General features: G+C 38.7%; 1 long non-coding RNA gene across 2 annotated transcripts in view; it reads right to left on the bottom strand.

Annotated features, from left to right (window-relative positions):
• The window catches only part of LOC122556907, a 13,682-nt gene extending 11,175 nt beyond the window's left edge, over positions 1-2,507 (bottom strand). The window contains exon 1 of one of the 2 annotated variants that reach the window (XR_006313697.1): positions 2,419-2,507. This is a non-coding gene — a long non-coding RNA (uncharacterized LOC122556907). Of the gene's footprint in view, positions 1-2,393 lie in introns of both variants that reach the window. The other variant, XR_006313696.1, reaches the window with a different exon arrangement.
• Between the last annotated feature and the right edge of the window lie 3,430 nt (positions 2,508-5,937).

A 5,937-nucleotide genomic window follows, 5' to 3' on the forward strand; every position in this document is an offset into this window, starting at 1 on the left:
TTGCAATTCCTGCGGTGGCAGGGGAAGGTGCCAGGAGGGGAGGGTGGGCTCTTGGGGGGGGGCGTGGACCTGGGGGCCGTGGGTTGTTGAGGGAATGGTGTTTGCGGAAAGCGGAAAGGGGTGGGGAGGGAAACATATCCCTGGTGGTGGGGTCCGTTTAGAGGTGGTGGAAATGTCGGCCGATGATGCGGTTTATGCGAAGGTTGGTAAGGTGGAAGGTGAGGACCAGGGGGTTCTGTCCTTGTTGCGGTTGGAGGGGTGGGGTTTGAGGGTGGAGGTGTGACATGTGGATGAGATGCATTGGAGGGCATCTTCAACCATGTGAGAAGGGAAATTTCGGTCTTTAAAAAGGAGGCCATCTGGTGTGTTCTGTAGTGGAACTGGTCCTCCTGGGTGCAGATTCGACGGAGGCTGAGGAATTGGGAATACGGGATAGCGTTTTTGCAGGAGGTAGGATGGGAAGAGGAGTAGTCCAGGTAGCTGTGTGAGTCAGTGGGTTTGTAAAAAATGTCAGTGTCAAGTCAGTCGTCATCGATGGAGATGAAGAGGTCCAGGAAGGGGAGAGAGGTGTCAGGGATGGACCATGTAAATTTAAGGTTTGGGTGGAATTTGTTGGTGAAGTTGATGAACTGTTCAACCTCCTTGCGGAAGTACTAGTGGCGACGATGCAGTCATCAATGTAGCAGAGGAAGAGGTGGGGAGTGATGCCGGTGTAACTATGGAAGATGGACTGTTCTACGTAGCCGACAAAGAGACAGGCATAGCTATGGCCCATATGGGTTCCCATGACTACCCCTTTGGTCTGGAGAAAGTGGGAGGATTCGAAGGAGAAATTGTTAAGGGTGAGGACCAATTCAGCCAAATGAATGAGAGTGTCAGTGGAAGGGTACTGTTGGGGATGTCGGGAGATGTAAAAACGGAGGGTTGGAAGCCCTGGTCATGGTGGATGGAGGTGTAGAGGGAGAGTTACAGGGAGAAGGCAGGAAATTGAGATTGAGAAATATATCAGCTATGATCGAATGGAGGAGCAGACTTGATGGGCCGAATGGCTCAATTCCCCCTACTATATTGCTAATAGCCCTATCATTTGGTGAATGGAAAGAATGGTTTCGATAGGTGAAAGGAATAGTTGCAATGGTTTATTCCTCCTCACATGAACTATTTCCATCTTGGTTTGATTATTCTATAGTTAGCAATAATATTGGTATGGCTGGCAATGAAAAAAGTAGCTTTGCCAGTTGAGAAGAAATGGTATGTGGAGGCTGGCAGCAGAAAGTGTTTTACTGAGAGTTTTACTATATTGCAATAGCCCTACTGTTTTCTCACTGATGTAATAGCAAGCACATAATGTTAACTATCATTAACATCACAAACTTTATTTTCCAAAAGGATCACAAATGGAAGGTGAAGCCTTTTAGAGATATATGGATGAATGAAAATACTTGAAAACTATGATTCCATTCAGAGATTTAGATAATAATTAGATTAGATTAGATTAGATTGCTTACAGTGTGGAAACAGGCCCTTCGGCCCAACAAGTCCACACCGCCCCGCCGAAGCGCAACCCACCCATACCCCTACATTTACACCTTACCTCACACTACGGGCAATTTAGCATGGACAATTCACCTGACCTGCACATCTTTGGACTGTGGGAGGAAACCGGAGCACCCGGAGGAAACCCACGCAGACACGGGGAGAACGTGCAAACTCCACACAGTCAGTCGCCTGAGGCGGGAATTGAACCCGGGTCTCTGGCGCTGTGAGGCAGCAGTGCTAACCACTGTGCCACCATGCCGCCCACCATGCCGCCATGCCGCCCATAATAAAGCACATGATCTTCATTTTCTCAGTTTATGATATTATATAATCCCTCAAACAGAACACACCCACCCTAGTTATTGACACCCAATCCCTATTATGATTTATGGAGCTGTTTAGTTTTGTACTGTAAAATTAAGTATGGTCTACTATTACCAAATGGATTTCTCCTTCTACAGGGGTTATCATGACAAACATCAACAGAGAGAACGTTTCATTTCATTATGCAAAATGAAGATCTGAACAATCAAATTTGTAATGTCATTACTGCAAGATTACAAGAAATTCATCTGTGGTGGATTTTTGAAAAGTAATCGGGATGTATATTTTGTTATATAGTTATGTTACTCTCTATAATAAACATTTAATTAGGGAATGAAATATAATATTCCTCATAATTGATTACATTGAATTTTTTGTAGCTTTTAACAAAGACAGAGTTATTATTCCATTCTCAATTGTTTCTACATTTTGCAAGAGGACATGAAATGCAAAGATCTTGAAGGTCTCCTCTGTGCATTATGTGCAGTGAAATTCTGAACATTTCTTAAATAAGACATGTATATTCTCACCTAACATACAAAGGAGATGATTCACCTTCTTTTGCAGTTAGCTCCTATCGTTAGTTCAGTGATATCCAGGACAGCACATCCTATCTCTTGGCAATGTTTCTTTTGCGTTTTGCATGTATAATATTGTTGTCTTTTCTGATGAGATATGAAGCAAACTGGCTTCGTCCCACAATCTTCATCTGCTGTGCACACTTAAATAGAAATGAAATTAGGTCACCTCTCTGTAGCTTATATTCAGAGTACTATAATGCTTTAGCAGGCAATCCCTGAAGAAAAAGATTACCAGCTTTTTAAAAGTCCTTCCCAGGTTTCAGGATCATCCCTTCCCTCTGAAGCACTTGCTTTCAAAGCCTATGTTGTCTAAACTCAGCTTCACATAGGTATCTCCTTATTTTGCAGCAAATCACATTGTACAAATTGCTTGTACTTGCATTAGAAACAAAATAACGGACTTCAGTTATCTTTTTTAATTGCTCTCGCAGATAAAACAAAGAAATTCAGATTACTTTGATTATTTCAATATGTCTTTGTAACATTAATCTTTTAAATCCTAAATTTAAGAACCAGAAGTTTCAAATTGCCAACATTTTGTGAGATTCTTTCTGCATTTTGCAGAACTCGTCATTACTGAAAACAAAAGCTATTCAGAACTAAAACTTGAAAATTCACTTGATTTTGACAGATCTTCTGGACAATGGAACTAGGAAACACAGAATCCAGGATGTTCCTAGCTTCTCCAGCAGTGCCAGGCATCACTAGATTCTCAAACTCATAAATGCAGTTGTAACATTCTGTTAACCTTGTAATAGATTGGAAAATCTACCTTTGCTTAAATTGGTTCTTGACCTTAATTTTACAGGTGTAACGTTGTCAGTCTTTACAAAAAAATAAGAATTTAGGCAATGAGGAATACTTAATATAAGATATTTTAGAGTTAAAGTCTTAAATATATGTATTCAGTTATTCTTCCACATGCGCATTTATAGCCTTATTTTAACAACCTACTGTGTTAGATTATGGATTTGGAGCTGAATCTTAGCTGACTAATCATTTTGTACAAAAGATCATCCAGTGGTGAAGATTATTCTAGATTATTCAAAAAGGAGAATATAGCATAAATTAGGACCTATAAAAGACATTTACAGCAAAGACAATAATAGGCAACAAAAAAGGCAAACTTTTTAAATGAGTATGCTATACCCTTTGCAAGACATCCAGTACAAAAACGCAAGAAAAACACTTTTTGGTGTACGGAACCCAAAAACAAATCAAATGGCGGAACCTAATAGATTTAATATTCATTTCTAAACATGGTAATCAAGCAAATAGTAGGTCAAATATCCAAGACAATGAAATTACAGCTGCATTAGTCATTTTCCAAGCATTGGATAAATATCATTCCTACTATTTTAAGAAAAACTGAAGGAAGAAAACCAATTATTGACCTTAATACAAAAACAATGTGGCTGCTACAAATTTGAAATAAAAAAAACTCAAAATATTCAGCAGATCAGTAGAGTCTATGCAAAGAATAATAGAGTTGATGTTGAAACTCCTATTTATAACGCAAGGCCATCAACTTGAAGCACTCACTGTTTTCTCTCACCATAGATACTGACAGTCCTTCTACTACTAACATTTTCTATATTTTATTAATTATAATCCTTTCAGTTTAACATCAGTGAGGGAAGCTGCTGGAAAATTGGTCAAGACTGAATTAATCAAAAAGGCACCATAAATCTGTAGAAGGTAAATTATTTATGTATAATTTACGTTTTCAGAAGCCTTATTATTAGATAGTGAATTGTCTATGACAATTGTCTATGTGGACTTCCAGAAGGTAATTGATAAATTTTATCGAAGAGATTATTACCAAATGAGAATAAATGAAGTTGAGGTTCACATCAGCCATGTTTAACCAGATGGTGGTATAGGCTCAAGGGACAGAATAGAGTGAACCTCTTTCTAACTATTTTAAAAGCATATTGTACTTCAGGAACATGGGATGGTAACATGATTCAGCAGAAAATTTAAAAGTAGTTGTTCCCTTTTTTAAAAAGGAAATGCATTATAGTTCTTTTGTTTTAATCCTCTTTCTGATTGTCTCCTTCCAGCATTTTCAATTTTCATTTCAGATTTTAGCAACCAAATCTTTTTTTTTAGTGCCCACCACTTAGTTCATTTCACTTCCTCCTGCCTTTCTTAAAATAATAGGAATGATACATGTATACAAGCTGACCTCAGTTCTAGCTCTGTAGAAATAGCAAGGATTTTTTGTTTCTCAGACGTCTTGTTGATTCGAAGTTCATTAGCAATCAAACAGGTTTCCAAATAGTCATTTGGCAGTACAAAAACTGAGTATTGCTGAAATATACATATAATTGCAAAATACATATGCACTATAAATGAGGGTGGCATGGTGGGCTCAGTGGTTAGCACTGCTGCCTCACAGTACTAGAGACCCGGGTTTGATTCCAGCCTGTGTCTGTGTGGGTTCCTCCAGGTGCTCCAGTTTCCTCCCACAATCCAAAGATGTGCAGGTCAGGTGAATTGGTCATGCTAAATTGCCCAGTGTTGGGTACTGGATGTAGGTTTGCTCACTGAGCTGGAAGTTTCATTTTCAGATGTTTTGTCACCATCTTCAGTGAGCCTCTAGATGAAGCACTGCTGATGATTCCTGCTTTCTATTTATATGTTTGGGTTTCTTTTAGTTGGTGATGTCATTTCCTGTGATTATGTCATTTCCCATGGTGATGATCATCAGCAATGCTTTGTCCGGAGGCTCACTGAAGATGTTACCTAGTATGGTGACAAAACATCTGAAAATGAAACTTCCAGCTCAGCGAGCAAACCTACATCCAGAACCTCAACCTGAGCTACAAATCTTCTCAAAACTCACTAGTGTTAGATACATTAGTCAGGGGTAAATGTAAGAGAATGGGTCTGGGTGGGTTACTCTTTAGAGTGTTAGAGTGGGCTTGTTGGGCTGAAGGGGCTGTTTCCAAACTGTAGGGAATCTAATCTAATCTAATCTAAATGTTGGTTTGCCCATTTAATATTCTTGTGAATTGTCCTGATGAGTTTAAGACAAAAAGCTTCAACAAAACATATCTTTTCTTTAGCAATATTCAGATAATAAGAAATGGTCCTGCACTGAACTTGCTAATAATCTGATATCTTTTTGGGTCATAAAGGGATCTTTTATGATTACTATATTGAGTGGAAATTCAGTCTTACGTATCTCTAATAGTAATCTCCACCTTCAAACATGGAGTCTTACTAACACCAAATGATATTGTGTGTTCTGTTTCACTAAGTTCTGAAAGATTTTCTTTTAACAGTATGTACACATGAATTATGGGGCAGGTAACTTGTATCAAAACTTTGTAAAATTAAAATTTTCTGCAGTAGTTAGTAATAATTTTTGTCAACCTATATGCACATTCTAGGCAGGTTACTTGTATCAAAATGTAAAATTACATTTTCTGCAGTAGTTAGTATTATATTAGTCAACTTATGTGCACATTTTATGACACACCTCCTG

This window comes from Chiloscyllium plagiosum, chromosome 14 (assembly GCF_004010195.1).
Source record: "Chiloscyllium plagiosum isolate BGI_BamShark_2017 chromosome 14, ASM401019v2, whole genome shotgun sequence".
Lineage (NCBI taxonomy): Eukaryota > Metazoa > Chordata > Chondrichthyes > Orectolobiformes > Hemiscylliidae > Chiloscyllium > Chiloscyllium plagiosum.